Source organism: Erinaceus europaeus, unplaced genomic scaffold (assembly GCF_950295315.1).
Source record: "Erinaceus europaeus unplaced genomic scaffold, mEriEur2.1 scaffold_474, whole genome shotgun sequence".
In the NCBI taxonomy this organism is placed as follows: Eukaryota; Metazoa; Chordata; class Mammalia; order Eulipotyphla; family Erinaceidae; genus Erinaceus; species Erinaceus europaeus.
The window spans coordinates 70,396-90,470 of NW_026647370.1; the positions used below are offsets into that span (position 1 = coordinate 70,396).

The following is a 20,075-nucleotide window of genomic DNA, read 5'->3' on the forward strand; positions in this document are numbered from 1 at the left end:
CATGGGCGTTGACTGGTCGGTCCATACTCCCAGTCTGCCTCTCTCTTTCCCTAGTAAGGTGTGTCTCTGGGGAAGCTGAGCTCCAGGGCACATTGGTGGGGTCTTCAATCCAGGGAAGCCTAGCCAGCATCCTGGTGGCATCTGGAACCTGGTGATTGAAAAGAGAGTTAACATATGAAGCCAAACAATTTGTTGAGCAATCATGGATCCCAAGCTTGGAATAGTGGAGAGGAAGTGTTAGGGAGGTACTCACTGCAAACTCTAGTGTACTTCTGCTTTCAGGTATATATTTTGCAGTAGTTTATGGATACGTGTGCACATAAGCTCTCTCTCACAGAAACTGGTGTATATCTAGATTATGGGACTTTGTTAGAAAGTGAACTACCTGAGATGAAATTAGAGTGTACTATAAAAGGAAAGGTCTCACCCGAGTAATGAAGTTGAAGGGTTGTCATTCCACATGTGAAGTCTCTGGATACAGTCTGAGGTGAAGCATGTTGAGGTGGCAATCGTTGCTTTGGTACACATATGTTCTTGGCAGCACAATTTGTAATAGCCAAAACCTGGAAGCAGCCCAGCTGTACAACAACAGATGAGTGGCTGAGCAAGTTGTGATATATATACACACACACACACACACACACACACACATATATACACAATGGAATACTACTCAGCTATAAGAAATGGTGACTTCACCGTTTTCAGCTGATCTTCGATGGACCTTAAAAAATTCATGGTAAGTGAAATAAGTCAGAAACAGAAGGATGAATATGGGATGATCTCACTCTCACGCAGAAGTTGAAAAACAAGATCAGAAAAGAAAACAAATAGAACCTGAACTGGAATTGGCATATTGCACCAAAGTAAAAGACCCTGGGATGGATGGGTGGGGAGAATACAGATCCAAGAAGGATGACAGAGGACCTGGTGGGGGTTGTATTGTTATATGGAAAACTAGGAAATGTTATGCATGTACAAACTATTGTATTTACTGTTGAATGTAAAACATTAATTCCCAATAAAGAAATTTAAATAAATTAGGTTATTTATCAGGGTTGTGTGTCGGTGAATCCAGGTATAAGTTTCAAGCCCTGCAGGGAAGAAGCTTCACAGCAGTAAAGCAATGCTGCAGGTCTCTCTCTCTCTCTCTTTTCTATCTCTCTGCCCTCTCCTTTCTAAATTTTTCTCAGAATAATACATAAATAAAATAAAATATTTTAAAAATCAATTGATATGGAACCAAAAGATGTCAAATGTACTAAATGATTAGTCAACAATGAAAGTTACAACTCCAAGGTATAGAGATAGATGTATTACTGAATTAAAACTAATTATAATTCTAGGGGTGAGGCAGAGAGCATGATTGTTATACAATTTCGTGTCTGATGCGCTGAGATCCCAAATTCAATCCTTTGCTCTACCATGAGCCAGATCTGAACAGAGCTCAGGTGATAATAATAATAAATATCTCATTCCTGGCTACTGGATATTATAAACAATTCTCTACCCATGAAATGTGTGACCAGACTTAAAAGAGTTCAGAATGGGAAAAGATTCTCTATGCTTAAATAATAATAATAATAATAATAATAATAAACTAATAAAAAGTTTATTTTCAACGAGTATCTAGTTGTTGATTTGTAGTAGATATTATGGTAAGACTGAACCATTCCTGATCTTGCAGATTCACAATATAATGAGAAATATTTTAACAACAATAAAAACAAAGCACAGATTCTACAGAAATACTCCCTTTTCCACTACAAACTCATTTTGTCACTACTTAATACTAGAGACACTTTCAGTGGAACTAGAAGTAAATACCACAGGAGAAAGGAACTGAGTAACAGAAGTTATTTTCTAGATTCCACTTTCACCAAATTCCCAGTCACTCTCCACTCTCACTTGTCAGACAATTGAGCAATCCTCCCTCAGATCCTATATCTTCATTGATTACTCCAGAATTTTTCGTGAGCTCACCCAGCCTAAAAGAAAATTTCTGGTCATTGAGAGATAAAACTCAGAACATCATACAAGGTGAGAGAAATGAAGGTATAATATAGTATTATATGAAATAAAATTTCTTGAAATAAGACTTCCCAGGATCCCACCTGGTTGAAGTTTTCCTTCCTTGTTCTTGTTACATAAGTGTGAATCTAGGAATTGTATTTGCTTGGCTATGAGTTATCAAATTATTTTATTTTAGTTAGTTAGTTTTTATAACTAGAGCATTGCTCCGCTCTGGCTTACAGTGGAGACTGAACCTGGGACTTTGGAACCTCAAGCATGAAGAGTCTCTTTGCATAACCATTATGCTATCTACCCCCACCCTGAGTTATCGAATTTAGATATTGGTGACTACAAGAATTAGTAAAAGCGGGAGAAAAAAAATTTGCAGAGATTATGATAGGTTTCTGTAGTAGTGGTTATCATGTTTGCTTAGTATGTAGAAGATCCCTGGTTTGAAATCACACGGGAACAATGTGGTGTTCTCTTCTTCCCAAAAGTCTGTATTTTAATTTAGAAATTTTTTTACAAATTCTATATCTCAACTGAGCTTCAAATTTTGACTTAAAGAGATCAAATAACGAGATTATGTAACAAAATCAGTATTTGCACTGGCTTCCTTTCCCCTCTCCAACCTAACCCTCGCCTTCCTGCGGTGGTTGTCAGTAGGGGGCGCAATCCCCATCTGTTCTGAAGGGGAACAAAGTGACAACGTGAAATCCCACAAAGGCAAATCCGTTTGGATCTCCAGCAGGTCTATAATGTGAAATGCTTATATAGACAACATTGTCACAATCCCAAATACTCTTTCAGTTCAGCTGTGATTAACATTTTCGGCAAGTAATTCCCATGATAAAATATAAGCAGTATTAACTATTGAAGAATTCCTACTCAGAAGATTAATTTTTAAAAATATTTTTTAATTATTTATTCCCTTTTGTTGCCCTTGTTATTTTATTGTTGTAGTTATTATTGTTATTGCTCTCGTTGTTGGATAGGACAGAGACAAATGGAGAGAGGAGGGAAAGACAGAGAGGACAAGAGGAAGATAGACATCTGCAGACCTGCTTTGCCACCTGTAAAGCGACTCCCCTGTAGGTGGGGAGCCGGGGGCTCAAACTGGGATCCTTAGTCCGGTCCTTGCGCTTTGCGCCACCTGCGCTTAACCCGCTGCGCTACCGCCCGACTCCCTAATTATTTTTTTTTTAAGATTTATTAATAAAAGAGAGGAAAGGAGAACCAGTACATCATTCTGGTTCATAAGATGATAGGGATTGAGCATACATACATAAGATGATAGGGATTGAACTCAGAACTTCATATTCGAGAGTCCAAGGTTTATCCACTGTACCACTTTCCAGTAGAATCAATAAACTTAAACATTAGATATCATAGGGATGATTAGTGATGCATCTGATTGAGTGCACGTTACAATGATAGAGTTCAAACCTTTAGTCCCCACCTACAGGAGGGAAACTTCAGGAGTGGGAAAGCAGTGCTGCTGGTGTCTCTCTTCCTCTCTATTTCTGGCTGTCTGTATCAAATAAAGATAATTTAAAAAATAATTGGATATTGTAGGTGTGTTAATTATACAGTAACTTTTAGAAGTTAGCTCTGAAATATCTACATTTCTCTCTCTCTTTACCTTTTTTTGGGGAGTGTATGGGCTGGAATTATAATTGCCATTAATTTCTTTCTGAAAACCTGTGTATTCTCTATAATGCGATCTACACACATACTGTTTTGCCATAAATAGTGACTCTGGAAGATTGATTCTTTTAGGAGTACTAATCAGATTTAGCAAACAAAATTCCAACATATGAAAGTTCACTTTAATGGGAAGGCTTCACTCCACAAATATTTACTGATCTGGTTTTCGTAGTGTAGTGGTTATTACCTTCGCCTCACACAAATATTTACTGAACTCCAGCTTTGATTCAGTTTTGAAAATCTTAGTTTGAAAATCAAGAAGAGAAGGGGGAGAGGGAGAAGGAGAAACTGGTCAGTAATTCTGGTGGAAACAAAAAAAAAAAAACCAGAATCTTAAAAAAAACAATAAATTTTGGTGGAAGCAGGCTGTTTACAGAGGGAAAATATGTGCATTTGTGTTTTAACAGTAAGATATTTATATCAACAATGTTGAAAATGCAATTCAGGAAAGAGACGACAACTAGGTAGGTGGAGTGTGTAGTGGTTACATGTAGACCAGGTGAATCAACTCTGGAAATGAGAAGAGAGGTGTAGTACCATCTGGTCAGTGAGCAGTAGATATACACTTCACTACCCCCCCCCCCCGCCCCTATTCCCGTCCCATGCCAATGTAGCCTCACTTGTCTTACTGAAAAATATCTGGTGGCTTTATAACACTTTTCCACAAGTTTTTTTTTTTTTTTTTAATCTTTCGCCACCATAACCTTTTGGAAGGGAGAACAAAGATGGTGATACTGATGAAGAGCAAGAATTATAATTGAGATTTAATTCCAAAATTCTGTCGGAGAGACTGTTGCTTGTTCAAATGAAAAAAAAAAAGCCTGCATATTTCAGTGGCCCGTACGGGGATCGAACCCGCGACCTTGGCGTTATTAGCACCACACTCTAACCAACTGAGCTAACCGGCCACCACAGGGGTGAGGACTTTAACTTGCAAAGGTTAAAAAAAAAGAAAAAAAACAATGTAGCCAATCTTGGGTGTTTTGGGGAATGATGGCTCATATGGGAAAGTATCTGCTTTGCATGGCCAGAGACCCAGATTCCAACTAACAGTACAATATACTGTGATCTAACTTTCTCTTTCTCTATTTGTTTCTCTATCTCTCTCTTTCTCTTTCCCTGCTCTCTTCTTCCCTCCTTCCCTTCCTCCCTTCCTCTTTCAAAACACAGACTGGGAGAGGTGAAGTCTTGGCAATAAAAGAAAAAGCACCAATGACCCGTACAAGGATCAAGCACGCTCTAACCAACTATGCTAACCAGCCACATACTACTGTAGAATTTTCATCTAATTTAGTAAAGCTTATTGACATCTAGTGTTTGAAATTAGCTTGATAATAGTTGCTTTTTCCAAAAGCAGCATTTTAGTTTAGTTAACACTAGATGTAGCACTAGGGCTACATTGTTCCTTTCATTAATCTTTGCTTCATGATTTGCATTTCCCCTCCCCCACTCCCATGAAAAGGAAACGGACAAAATTCGGGAACTTTACCTCTAACAAATGTAAATTTCACCTATACGGTAGAAAATTTAATGTTCTCAAACTGGCTGTTTCCACTTGGAGAAAGCACAGGTAATAATAATAATAATAATAATAATGATTAACGAAAGACTTCTTCCTTCCTTATTTAGATCTTGGGGATGACCTGGAAGGAGAAAGTCTAAAAATGTTGAAATCTAATGACATTAGTTTTAGTTGCTTTTTTCCAGTCATAAACAAATTCATGAATATTTTTGTATGTTTTTTATTGAATAAATGCATTCATTTATCTGGGACGTATATTTAAGAGTAGAATTGGCATTTAAAAAATTTTTAGTAGTAGTGATTTAATAATGATTAGAAAGATTGTAAGATAAAAAAGGTACAATTCCTACCACCAGAGTTCCATGTCCCATCCCCTCCACTGGAAACTTCCTTATTCTTTATCCCTCTGAGAGTACAGACCAAAATCCTTTATGGGGTGCAGAAGTTGAATAGAATTGAAAATTTATAAGGCAGCCATGTGTGTAATTTTAGTAAACATAGAATATTTTATTTTTGTTTGTACCAAAGTAAAAGTCTCTGGAGTGTGTGGGGGAGAGAAAACAGGTCCTAGAAAAGGATGACAGAGAACCTAGTGGGGACTGAATTGTTATGCGGAAACCAGAACTGTAATGCATGTACAAACTATTATGTTTATGTGGTCTGGGTGCAACAGATAAAGTATTGAATTCTCAAGTATGGGGTTCTGAGTGCAATCCCCAGCAGCACATGTAGCAAGGTGATGTCTGGTTCTTTCTCTCTCTTCCTATCTTTCTCATTAATAAGTAAATCCTTTAAAAAAAAAAAAACATTATATTTACTGCCGAATGTAAAACATTAATCCCCCCAAATAAAGGAAAAAAATTTAAAATAGTATTTTATTTTTGTTTGTTTTACCAGTATACTGCTCAACTCTGATTTATGGTGATTTAGGGACTGAACCTGAGGCTTCAGAACCTCAAGCATAAACATTTTTTGCATAACCATTATATTATCCCCACTCCCACTTCACAATAAATACAGTAATTCAATCTCTTTTGAGTAATGCAAGATTTTCAACTGTTTCATGTTTGCTTTTTTTCTTGCTGGGCTTGTTTTATTGCTGGGAGGGTTTGCAGTAATGCTTCACTTTAATTTTAATCTTCAGATTCCTAAAGAGTAATAATGTTGTGTACCTTTCTATATGTTTATTATGTATTGAATGTCATTTAATATAAGAGATAATTCTTTTTGTTTTTAATTTAGTATTGGGTCTCAGGCATGTTTGATACCATAGTTCAGCAGTTTTTCTGATGCATTGGATCGACCTTCTCGTGGTGCATCCCGTGAGTACCCATTCATTGGGGAAACTGACGATCCTTCCTAGCCTACTGAATCCACATGGATCCCAGTCACTTTCAAAGCCAGCAACAAGCAGCTCCTGACAGCTTTCAGCCTGACCTGTTGACTGGCTACGGAAGAAGGGCAAACGCTAGAAGAAGAAGCAGTTTTTCTCATAGGCCAATGTCCTTATTCTTTTATTTTAGACAAAATGAGGTAGAGAAAAAGAGACAGAAGAAAATAAAACAGAAGTAGAACCTGAACTGGAATTGGTGTATTGCACGAAAGTAAAAGACTCTGGGGTGGGTGGGTGGGGAGAATACATGTCCAAGAAGGATGACAGAGGACCTGGTGGGGGTTGTATTGTTATATGGGAAAGTGGGGAATGTTATGCATGTACAAACTATTGTATTTACTGTTGAATGTAAAATATTGATTCCCCAGTAAAGAAATTAAAAAAAAAAAGAGACAGAGAGTCAGAAAGCAAGGAGAGACATCACAGCACTGCTCCACCATCCATGGTGTTGTCCATAGGACTCTTATGCAGTTCTAAGGTTGGAACCCAAAGTCTGCACAAGACAATCAGAGTACCCTGGATCAAGTGTCTCCTCACCCCCCCATTTTTTTATCTTTATTCATTTATTGGAGAGAGACAGCCAGAAATTGAGAGGGCAGGGAGTGATAGAGATGAAGAGACAGAGACATCTGTAACACTGCTTTACCACTTGTGAACCGGGATGGAACGGATGGTTCCAGAAATTATCCTCATGGAGGAATATAATTTGGAATTGACCAAGTGGACATGGGGGCTACGGAACCATCCTGGGGCACAGTATTCTGCAGTGGAATAGCATAATGCCAGAGATGATGATCCTAGTGTGGAAGCGCTCGCGCCCCATGAGGAGCTGGCCAGTCTTGCAATGATGTTATTCCTCGCGCCCACCTTTGCTGCAGTTTTTATGAGATATTCGTGAAATGACAGAGTGCGATCGTAACGCCAAGATAGACTGGCTGGGCTTCATGCCGGATTCTCGTATCGCCAAGCTGCCCATTAAGCTCATGCAAGGCCGAGGCATGCTGTAGATGGAAAACAGATGATACCGTTTTAGCAGTGCTAGGAATTAGTCGCCATTTTTTACAGTAATCAGATATCAGAGACATGTCTTTCGTGAGTGTTTCCTCGAGGATGTCGAACTTGGATGCCTGAGTTGCACAGCAGATGTCATCGGCGTAGATGAACTTCCTTGAAGAAGTTTCTGGGAGGTCATTGATGTAAATATTAAATAGTGTAGGGGCCAGAACAGAGCCCTGGGGGAGGCCACTTGAGACAAGTCTCCATCTGCTAGACTTGTCACCCAGATGCACCCGGAATCTTCTGTTTTGGAGAAGAAACGATATAGTGTTGGCCACCCATGGAGGCAGGCATCTTGAGATCTTGACTAGGAGACCACGGTGCCAGACCGTGTCATAGGCTGCTGTGAGATCCATGGCTGCCAGTTCTTAGCAACATCACCCCGCCAGATATTCGTCGGGATGCGGCATCATCTAAGTTCATTTCCCACAACTACGCTCTACCGGACCTGCCAATATACGTGGATATCTTCGCCCACCCTGTCCAACGCTTGACGTCTCGTCACCCAATCTGGTCCCCTATGCCTACACTGAACTTCTCTGTTCCAGTCTCTTGGAAACAGAGTTGGCAGTCATCTGAGGTAAAGAACAAACACCTCATCACAGACCCCTGCAAGCGTCAACCCGGCTTTGACCTAGCACGTTATGATTGGGCCCTCCTCAATCGCTATCGAACAGGCCATGGCCAGTGCGCCGCTATGTCCCATCGCTGGGGAGCCAGAGACAACCCGAACTGCCCCTGCGGCTACAGACAGACTATGACCCACATAGTCAATGACTGCCACCTCTCCAGATTCAAAGGAGGTCTCGAAACTTTACATCAGGCTCAACCTGACGCTGTTGACTGGCTACGGAAGAAGGGCAAACGCTAGAAGAAACCACTTGTGAAGTTTTCCCCCTGCAGGTGGGGACAGGAGCTGGAACCTGGGTCCTCGCACATGTTCACTCAACCAGGGTGCACCACCACCCAGACCTCATCATGCCTATTTTTGTTGGGTTAGCTGCTGTCTGTTTGTTTGTTTGTTTGTTTATTGTTCTATAAAGGTTTTTGTTTTTGAGGTAAGCTATTTTACCAGTGCCAGAAAATTGATTAAAGACAGTGGAGATAGCATAATGGCTGTGCAAAGAGACTCTCATGCCCGAGGCTCTGAAAGTCACAGGTTCTATCCCCACACCACCAAAAGCTAGAGCTGAGCTCTGATATTTAAAAAGAAGGAGAAGAAGAAGAAGAAAAGAAATTGATTAAAAGAAAAATGTGGGCGGGGGTAGATAGCATAATGGTTATGCAAAGAGACTCTCATGCCTGAGGCTCCGAAGTCCCAGGTTTAATTCCCCTGCACCACCATAAGCCAGAGATGAGCAGTGCTCTGGTGTTTCTCTGTGTCTCTCTGCATCTCTCTCAAAAATAAAATAAATAAAATACTTTTAAAAAAAGAAAAGAAGGGAGTCGGGCTGTAGAGCAGAGGGTTAAGCGCAGGTGGCGCAAAGCACAAGGACCCGCATAAGGATCCCGGTTCAAGCCCCGGCTCCCCACCTGCAGGGGCGTTGCTTCACAGGCAGTGAAGCAGGTCTGCAGGTGTCTATCTTTCTCTCCTCCTCTCTGTCTTCCCCTCCTCTCTCCATTTCTCTCTGTCCTATCCAACAACAACAACAATAATAACTACAACAATAAAACAACAAGGGCAACAAAGGGAATAAATAAATAAAATAAATATTAAAAAAAGAAAAATCTATATGATACACTGTTGATATGAAAAGATTATTATTCTTATTTTTATTTTAGCATATTTGTTAGGAGGGCATGGAAAGATTATGCAGATATAACTAAGACCTTGAAAAGATAATCTGACTCCTTACTACAAAAATACATCTCTTTCCTTTCGTTTTCAAGTTTTTTTGTTTGTTTTTTACCAGAGCACTGCTCAGCTCTGGCTTATGATAGTTTGGGGACTTGAACCTGGGACTTTGGGATCTCAGGCATGACAGCCTCTTTGCATAACCATAGTGCTATCTACCTCTGCCCTTTGAGATTTTTAATGTATTTTTTCTTTTTTAAATTTATTTATAAAATAAAATTTGAAAATATTTGCAAAACTATATGATAATAGGGGTAAAATTCCACACATTTCCCACCACCAGGGTTCCATATCCCATCCCTTCCACTGGAAGCTTTCCTATTATTTATCTCTCTGAGACTATGAACCCAGAAGCAGAAAATGTATGGTCTGACTTCTGTAATTGCTTTTCCTCTTGATATGGGCTTTGGCAGGTTGATCCATACTCCCAGTATGTCTCTATCTTTCCCTAATGGGGCAGGTCTCCAAAGAAATGGGGTTCCAGGGTACATTGGTGAGGTCCTCTACCCAAGGAAGTCAGGTTGGCATCATGGTAGCATCTGTAACTGATGTCTGAAAAATCATTAGGATATAATGAAGAACAAATTGTTTAATAATCTGGAACCTAAAGGAACATATATGGTAGGTGACATTTGATGTCTCCATTTTGGAAAAACTTAGTACGTCTATTGCCTAATTTTGAGGTCTCCATTTTGGAAAAAGTTAGTAGGTCTATTGCCTAATTATTGCCTGAGCCCAACAGCTAACATGCAGGTGTGTCAAAGATATTGTCTGAGGAGTTGGTATCAGGGTTGGAAATAGGACTAGTAAATTGGATTAGGGAAGAGAGTAGCTCCCAAATCTGGGAAAAACATGTAAGTATTGTTAACTGTAAGCCCCATTGATTTGATCTGGGGCCAATATTCAGCACAGGAGCCTGCGTAGCCTCTGCAGCCCTATAGGTCTGAGCTTGAATTCTGTGGTCATAACTAGGAACGTTCTACGGTGTACCCATTGCCAGACCCATTTTCCTCAAGTGATAGAGGATTTTGGTCCAACCTCCCCTCAGAGAATGGGACCGTCCCTAACATTATTGATCCACAATGAGTGTGAGGTCCTGTAGGGGCCCACAAAGAGGTCCATTATGTTGTTCCTGATGAACATAACCAGTGACAGTAGAGAGAGGGATCTGTTAGAGGTCTAGGGCCCATCATTTCTGTGTGGGAATTCAAGGATTCCCTGACTAGGGCTCTGAGAGATGAAGTGGCCTGGCAGTAACCAAAAAAGCCATCATTAAAGTAAGCTGGCATTTTGCCCTTATCCTGCTTTTGTAGTCCTTACTTTGTCTGATAAGGTTGCCCTTGGAGTGATTGAAGGAAATGAAATAGAAAGTAGGTGAGGAGATTATCTAGGTCTAAGTAGAAACTGTTTGATTAAGTACTATATGTGTCTTTTTTGGGTCTTTCTACTTGGCTTCCTGCACTTATTGGGTCACTCCAAACTACTATGCACTTTTGCTTTAAGGTGTATATTTTCCCCTAACTTATGCATACATGTGCACATATGCTCTGTCTCATGGGCCCTGGTTCATATCTAGGTGTTAGGGCTTTGTTAGAAAGTGCACTACATGAAATGGAATTAAGGAGTCCTATGAGCTAGGAACAGTCTCACCAGAGTACTAGAGCTGAAGTGTTGACGTCACAGGCCTGCCATCTGCGCATACCATCCAAAGTGAAACATGTAGAGGTGGTACTGACTGGATTAAGCTCAGCAGATGCAGTAGCAACTGGTAGGGGTGAGAGTAGCCTGCTGAAAAATGAGCCATACACACTCCAGAGATTCCAAGACTGGGAGAAATGTGGGTTTTATAGAGAATAAGAAGGGTTCCTGCTGTCTTGGGGTTTAAGAAGAAAATAGATAGTTATTATAGCCAAGTTATTTGGAAATTTGGTTGACTTTGAAAATCTCATTGTTAGAATTTTCAGTATTCCCCACACCTATGGACATCTAATCTTTGACAAAGGTGCCCAGACTATTAAATGGGGAAAGCAGAGTCTCTTCAACAAATGGTGTTGCAAACAATGGGTTGAAACATGCAGAAGAATGAAACTGAACCACTGTATTTCACCAAATGCAAAAGTAAATTCTAGGTAGATCAAGGACTTGGATGTTAGACCACAAACTATCAGATACTTCAAAGAAAATATTGGCAGAACTCTTTTCCGCATAAATTTTAAAGACATCTTCAATGAAACGAATCCAATTACAAAGAAGACTAGGGCAAGTATAAACCTATGGGACTACATCAAATTAAAAAGCTTCTTCACAGCAAAAGAAACCACTACCCAAACCAAGAGACCCCTCACAGAATGGGAGATCTTTAAATGCCATACATCAGACAAGAGGTTAATGACCAACATATATAAAGAGTTTGCCAAACTCAACAACAAGACAACAAATAACCCTATCCAAAAATGGGGGGAAGGACATGGACAGAATATTCACCACAGAAGAGATCCAAAAGGCCAAGAAACACATGAAAAAATGCTCCAAGTCTCTGATTGTCAGAGAAATGCAAATAAAGACAACAATGAGATACCACTTCACTCCTGTGAGAATGTCATACATCAGAAAAGGTAACAGCAGCAAATGTGGGGTCAAAGGAACCCTCCTGGTGGGAATGTCAATTGGTCCAGCCTCTGTGGAGAACAGTCTGGAGAACTCTCAGAAGGCTAGAAATGGACCTACCCTATGACCCTGCAATTCCCCTCCTGAGGATATATCCTAAGGAACCCAACACATCCATCCAAAAAGATCTGTGTACACATATGTTCTTGGCAGCACAATTTGTAATAGCCAAAACCTGGAAACAACCCAGGTGTCCAACAACAGATGAGTGGCTGAGCAAGTTGTGGTCTATATACACAATGGAATACTACTCAGCTGTAAAAAATGGTGACTTCACCGTTTTCAGCCGATCTTGGATGGACCTTGAAAAAATCATGTTGAGTGAAATAAGTCAGAAACAGAAGGATGAATATGGGATGATCTCACTCTCAGGCCGAAGTTGAAAAACAAGATTAGAAAAGAAAACACAAGTCGAACCTGAAATGGAATTGGAGTATTACACCAAAGTAAAAGACTCTGGGTTGGGTGGGTGGGTGGGGAGAATACAGGTCCATGAAAAATGATGAATGAAATAGTGGGGGTTGTATTGCTAAATGGGAATCTGGGGAATGTTATGCATGTAAAAAAAAAAAAAAAAAAGAAGTAGAAAAGCAAAGCAGAAATTGACTGCGTTTGGAGTATGGCACCAAAGTAAGAAAGCAGAAGTATACTAGAGTTTGCAGTGAGTACCTCCGTAATACTTCCTCTCCACTTTTCCAAGCTTTGGGTCCATGATTGCTCAAAAATTTGTTTGGCTTTGTATGTTAACTCTCTTTTCAGTCACCAGGTTCCAGGTGTCATCAGGATGCCGGCCAGACTTCCCTGGATTGAAGACACCACCAATGTGTCCTGGAGCTCAGCTTCTCCAGAGACCCATCCTACTGGGGAAAGAGAGAGGCAGACTGGGAGTATGGACCGACCAGTCAACGCCCATGTTCAGCGAGGAAGCAATTACAGAAGCCAGACCTTCTACCTTCTGCAACCCTCAATGACCCGGGGTCCATGCTCCCAGAGAAATAGAGAATGGGAAAGCTATCAGGGGAGGGGGTGGGTTATGGAGATTGGGCAGTGGGAATTGTGTGGAGTTGTACCCCTCCTACCCTATGGTTTTGTTAATTAATCCTTTCTTTAATAAAAAAAATATAAATAAATAAATAAATAAATAAATAAATAAAAGAAGGCTAGAAATGGACCTACCCTATGATCCTGCAATTCCTCTCCTGGGGATATATCCTAAGGAACCCAACACATCCATCCAAAAAGATCTGTGTACACATATGTTCTTGGCAGCACAATTTGTAATAGCCAAAACCTGGAAACAACCCAGGTGTCCAACAACAGAGGAGTGGCTGAGCAAGTTGTGGTCTATATACACAATGGAATACTACTGAGCTGTAAAAAATGGTGACTTCACCGTTTTCAGCCGATCTTGGATGGACCTTGAAAAATTCATGGTAAGTGAAATAAGTCAGAAATGGAAGGATGAATATGGGATGATCTCACTCTCAGGCAGAAGTTGAAAAACAAGATCAGAAAGAAAAAAAAAAGTAGAACCTGAAATGGAATTGGCGTATAGCACCAAAGTAAAAAACTCTGGGGTGGAGTGGGATATGGAGATTGGGCGGTGGGAATTGTGTGGAGTTGTACCCCTCCTACCCTATGGTTTTGTTAATTAATCCTTTCTTAAATTAAAAAAAAAAACTCTGGGGTGGGGGTGGATGCGTGGGGAAAATACAGGTCCAAGAAGGATGACAGAGGACCTAGTGGGGGTTGTATTGTTATATGGGAATCTGGGGAATGTTATGCATGTACAAACTATTGTATTTATTGTTGAATGTAAAACATTAATTCCCCAATAAAGAAAAAATATTTTTTTAAAGAATTTTCAGTATCATTTCAGACCTCACCACGATTTATGTCATTTAATGCTAGTTGTATATAGCTCCATCTAATATAGTGACGCAGCTAGTCACCTCTAGTCTCTCTGGGTAAGGTCACAGGTGATTTAATATTTCAAAAAAAGGCATTATTAGAAATGTATTAACAATTTAAGCTCACTGTTAAAATTCAATGAGGTTACCAATTTGAAACCTTAAATGCTTAGATTAAAGGGATATATACTTAGAACTGGGGTCTATGCAACAAATAGTTTGAGATATTCAATTTATTTTCCCCTCTCGTATTGAAGACTATAAATTAAATGGAGTGTATATTAACACAATTGCTGCCACCAAAGATCTGTGTCCCTACCCCCTTAATATATATTTAAATTTTTTTATCTATTTATTTTTGTTGTTGTTGTGTCCCTGTCTGTTTTTTTGGTATCAAGGTGATGCTGGCTTCATAGAAAGTGAAAGGGACTATTCCTTATCTTTTTCAACATTTTGGTAGAGATTAAAAAGTATAGGTTTTTTTTTTTTTTTTTTTTTTTGCCTCCAAGGTTATTGCTGGGGCTCAGGGTTATTGCTGGGGCATAGGATAGAGAGAAACTGAGAGAGAAGGGGAAGATAGAGAGGGGAAGACACCTGCAGACCTGCTTCACTGCTTGTGAAGTGACCCCTCCCTGCAGGTGGGGAGCCGGGGGCTCAAGATTGGATCATTGCTCCAGTCCTTGCGCTTTCGCATCATGTGCGCTTAACCCACTGCGCTACCACCTGGCCCACAATATATATATTTTTAAACTGTATCTTCAGTGTTGTACATCTTTCCATTTTTTTTTTAAATTTAATCTTTGTTTACTGGATAGAGACAGCCAGAAATAGAGAGAGAAGGGGGCGACAGAGAAGACGAGAGACACCTGCGGTCCTGCAAGGATTTCCTGCAAGGGCTCGAACCAGGCTCCTTGCACATTGCAACATGTGCATTCAACTAGGTGGGCCACCGCACCACCCCTTCTTCAAAATTTTTCCGATTTTGGTCGGTGACTTTATTCTTGAGAGATGTAGATGAAATTCTTCCTTGGGTTTTTTTTTTTTAATCTTAACTTTTTGGTGAGTTAATTTTACTGCTCAATGGAATAATAATATTTATTTATTGGGTAGAGACAGCCAGAAACTGAGAGAGATGGGAGTGATAGAGAGGAAGACAGACATCTACAACACTGCTTCACCACTCGCAAAGCTTTGCCCCTGCAAGTGGGGACTGGAGGCTCGAACCTTATGTATTGTTACATGTGCGCTCAACATTGTGTGTCACCACCTGGCCCCTAAATAATAATTTTTTAGTAGAACTTTTCTGATTTTTCCGCTTCACCAGGTAAGAGTTTGAAAGAAACACCATGTAAGCAAACCTATTAGCTAATAATTTAACCTCTTATTTTGTTCTTCCTACTAAAACACAACTGCATTACAACGACGAGGATGGGATTCGAACCCACGCGTGCAGAGCACAATGGATTAGCAGTCCATCGCCTTAACCACTCGGCCACCTCGTCACTACAGCACATTGTCTTTTGGATACAATCCTTATAGCTCTTATGTGGTTTAGCGTCATTCTAGAGATGGAGATGGTCAATTTCCAGACGATTCTTCTAGCGTTTGCCCTTCTTCCGTAGCCAGTCAACAGCGTCAGGTTGAGCCTGATGTAAAGTTTCAAGACCTCCTTTGAATCTGGAGAGGTGGCAGTCGTTGACTATGTGGGTCATAGTCTGCAGACGATTGGACAAAACAAAGGAGTGAGAAAAATACGATGGGTGCGCGTGCACACACGTGCTTTTATGACTCTAATCATAAAATTGCGGGGGATGGGGAGAGAGCAGTTACCTGGGACTCTTTTCTCTCAAGCTACCAGGTAGGAAACGCCTCAGAGTCAAATCCTAGAAGGCTATGGCCGTGGTCTGGCAGAAAGGTTGAGCAAGAGTCGCTGCCACCTTCCCCCAGAACACTGTGCCAGGTCTCACGTCTGTCAGGTCGCCGCGACTCAAAAGCATGTCCCGATCCGACAGGGCGCAGAGGTTCCAAGAACCGGTCCCACTGGAATTGAACTCAATGGAGCGCGGGATCTGGTCAGCCCAGACCCCTTAAGTCGTGGTTAATAAGATGGTCCTGTAAACTAAGACAGTGGAGTAGAGTAGGACAATGATTTAAACCCAATATATTTCTGATGTTTCTTCAATGAAAATGGTGAAGGGAGTAGAGGTGGCTTTGGGGAGATAGTGCATGATGATGGAGGAGGAGGACTTAAGTTGATGGTAGTAGTAAGTATGCTTTTACCACAAGGAGATTGAAATTGCACCCACATAACAACAACAGTCCTGTAAGCCATCATTTTTAAAAAATTAAAGTGATTAGAAAAGAAATAGGATAAATTACAAAAAGAATAACATTTAATTAAGGGATGTCTCTCCAAATCGTTCACATCTCTGATACATACTTCTATCCCCAGCCCCACCCCACTCCCATACCTCTGTGTTTTCTTGGGAATTTGCCTAATTTTTGCTCAATCTTCCAAGGATTGTGGTGCTGAAAATGTCTAAGGAACTCACCTCTGGAGAAAAATTATTAAGGGAAGGGGAGTAAGAATCATTTGACATATACACCCCCACCACCCTTATTTTTTGCTTGTTTCATCTAACGAGGGGAATATACACAAGTAAAGAGTAATGCTGACTAATCAGAGTGGACCATAAATACCTTCTTAACTCCAAATGTGATGAATGGCACTACTCCAAATCATAAAATTATATAACATTACAAATAAATTATAAATTTACACATCATGTATAGAAATTCCTCTTCTGAATAATTACCTTCATCTCTTTAATCCCAAACCCCCCCAAATGTGATCTAAGTAAGGTAAGGTAAAAGGATTCACTTTTCAGACTATCAAGATGAGCAGGGCAAGTTGAGCTTGTATGGTGCATGAAAAAGGGAGGAAACTGTGGAGGCAGGTAGTTGCTTTGGAGGGACTGCCTCCTTTTAGCACTAGCCAGAAAGCAGCTCAGCTATTCTGAGGAAATGTTACTTTAGCAAGCAAGAATGAAATAACTAGATAAATACTTTCTTCCATCGCATGGCCCCTCCCTTCAAACTCATGCTAATTCACCTCTACATTTGCAACTATGTTAAAATGAGAGCACAACCCAAGTAAAGAGTATCCTAAGTTTCCTGACATGGTGTTAAGGGGAGCTTGAAATTCAAGGATTGTTCCTCTTGGTTTCTCTATTCCCTGTAGTCTACTGGTGGGTCGTGGTGCTGAATTTCTGTGGGAATTGCACACCTTCCTAGCATCTAGTACAGAGACTTACACGCAGTAGTCTGTAACTATTCTTTTATTGAATGATTAACAAATGAACTCTAACCGGGGAAGATAGGTAGGTCTATGCAGCATTGTGGGAAAAGAAGAAAGGAATTTCACTACCTAACTGGTGACCGCAGCAGGAATAGCAGCGACAACAGGTGACTTTGACTTCTTTCAATGTAATAGGAATAGTTGCTGCCAGTTAAAGAAAGATCACCCAAGTTGGAGGTAGCTGTAGAAATTAAAATCCAAGTCTCACTGTCAGAAAGGGAAAAGCAGATAGAGAAAAGCAAACGATGCTTCCCACGCTGACATATAGTTAGGTACGCACATTCACAAAGTTTGTACCCACTCAAACACTAAATGTCTCAAGGTCTTTCAAGCATTAGAAGGACGAAGGGAGAGTGTTGGAATTAGAAACGTAGATTAAGACTTTCATCACAAACAGGATACTTCAGCATATGGAAGGCTGGAAGTACCCAGTTGCTCCAAAGAATAAGACCCCTGTTTCTGAGGTGAGTTGGAAATTCACCACCTTGGCAAGAGAAAACACTTCAGGTTTCTTGAATTCTCATTGCCTGAAAACATAAATGGGCTCGTCCGGGATTTGAACCCGGGACCTCTCGCACCCGAAGCGAGAATCATACCCCTAGACCAACGAGCCACACAGCGACACAGGGGGCCCAAATTTTATATGGACTTAAATGACCTTTTTCATTTTGCTTTTATTCTTCAGTGTATCTTCTAACAAACTTAATCTTCTTTTGTTCATTTATTTTGTCCAAATCCTTTTACTTTTTATATTTTAATTATTTATTTATCCCCTTGTAGTTATATTGTTGTAGTTATTATTGTTGTCGTCGTTGTTGGATAGGACAGAGAGAAATGGAGAGAGGAGAGGAAGACAGAGAGATAAGACACCTGGAGACGTGCTTCACCGCTTGTGAAGCGACGCCCCTACAGGTGGGGAGCCGGGGGCTCGAACTGATATCCTTATGTCTGTCCTTGCGCTTTGCGCCATCTGCGCTTAACCTGCTGCGCTACCGCCCCACTCCCCAAATCCTTTTTTATTAGGTTTTTTAAATAATGGTTTACAAGACAGTGGTCATACGGATACACTTTATCACTGGATCGGTGTCCGCAAACCATTCCCACCCCCAGTTTAAATCCTTTTCTACTAAGGTGCACTAGTTCCCCCGTCAGTTTCTCTTAGTCCTGCCTCCCCCTTACTCCAGAGTCCTTGGCTTTTGTGTAATAATCCACCCCAGTCCTAGTCTTACCTTGTGGCTTTTGTTCATTTATTTCCCTTTTCTTTACTTGTTTCTTAAATTTAACCTATAAATGAGATTTGGTTTTCTTCCTCTTTCTGCCTCATCTCACTTATTTTTCATTTCTTTAAGTTTGTCCGAGATGTGGAAAGAAGATAATTTCATCATTTTACACACACACACACACACACACACACACACACACACACACACACACACACCCTTTCTTCATACCATTTTCTCTCTTTCTCTCCCACTCTCACTCCTCTCTCCCTCTCTCTCTCTCTCTTTTATTATGGCATTCTCACATGTGTGAAGTACTATCTCATAGTTCTCTTTATTGGCATTTCTCTGATAAACAGTGACTTTGAGCATTTTTTAAAATTTTTATTTATAAAAGGAAACACTGACAAAACCATAGGATAAGAGGGGGTACAACTCCACACAGTTCCCACCACCAGAACTCCATATCACATCACATCCCCTGATAGCTTTCCTATTCTTTAATCCTCTGGGAATATGGACCCAAGGTCATTGTGGGATGCAGAAGGTAGAAGGTCTGGCTTCTGTAATTGCTTCCCCGCTGAACATGGGTGTTGACAGGTCTATCCATACTCCCAGCCTGCCTCTCTCTTTCCCTAGTGGGGTGGAGTTCTGGGGAATAGGAGCTCCAGGACATATTGGTGGGGTTGTCTGTCCAGGGAAATCTGATTGGCATCATGCTAGCCTCTGGAACCTGGTGGCTGAAAAGAGAGTTAACATAAAAAGCCAAACAAGTTGTTAACTAATCCTGAACTTTGAGGGCTGGGTGGTGGTGCACCTGGTTGAGTGCACATGTTATAGTATGCAAGGACTCAGGTTCAAGCCTCTGGTCCCCTCCTGCAGGGGGAAAGCATCACAAGGGGTGAAGTAGTGATGCAGGTGTCTCTCTGTCTCCTCTCTCTATCTCCCCCTTTCTCTCTGTCTCTATCTATTTCTGGCTGTCTCTATCAGAAAAATAGGGATTAAAAATTTTTTTGTAATCATGAACCTAAAGGCTGGAATAGTGCAGATGAAGAGTTGGGGGGGGGGTTTCCATTTTGTAGATAGCTAGTAGGCATATTTTAGTTATATTCCAAAGGGCCTGTGGCTACACTAGTTGTGTGTTTCTGTTTTTTTTTCCTGAGCCTGAAATCTGATATGCAGGTGTATCCAAGTTATTGTCTGGGGATGAGCATTTTTTAAGCCTATGTTGGCCCTTTGAATATCTTCTTTGGTGACAGTTCTGTCCATATCCTCTCTCTGTTTTTAATGAGATTGTTTTCTTTTTGTTTGTTCCTTTGTTTTGTGAGCTCTTTGTATATGTTGCTTAGTAGTCTTTTGTCTGATATAGGGTGT

The 20,075-nt window shown here is 40.6% G+C and overlaps 3 non-coding genes across 3 annotated transcripts; all 3 read right to left on the reverse strand.

The window, feature by feature from the left end:
* Positions 1 to 4,554: 4,554 nt before the first annotated feature.
* On the reverse strand, positions 4,555 to 4,628 carry TRNAI-AAU (transfer RNA isoleucine (anticodon AAU)). The gene has a single exon. It is a non-coding gene; the product is annotated as a tRNA-Ile (tRNA).
* A 10,915-nt stretch (positions 4,629 to 15,543) lies between these two features.
* Positions 15,544 to 15,625, reverse strand: TRNAS-GCU (transfer RNA serine (anticodon GCU)). Its single transcript has one exon. It is a non-coding gene; the product is annotated as a tRNA-Ser (tRNA).
* A 2,397-nt stretch (positions 15,626 to 18,022) lies between these two features.
* TRNAP-CGG (transfer RNA proline (anticodon CGG)) lies at positions 18,023 to 18,094 on the reverse strand. The gene has a single exon. It is a non-coding gene; the product is annotated as a tRNA-Pro (tRNA).
* Positions 18,095 to 20,075: the final 1,981 nt, after the last annotated feature.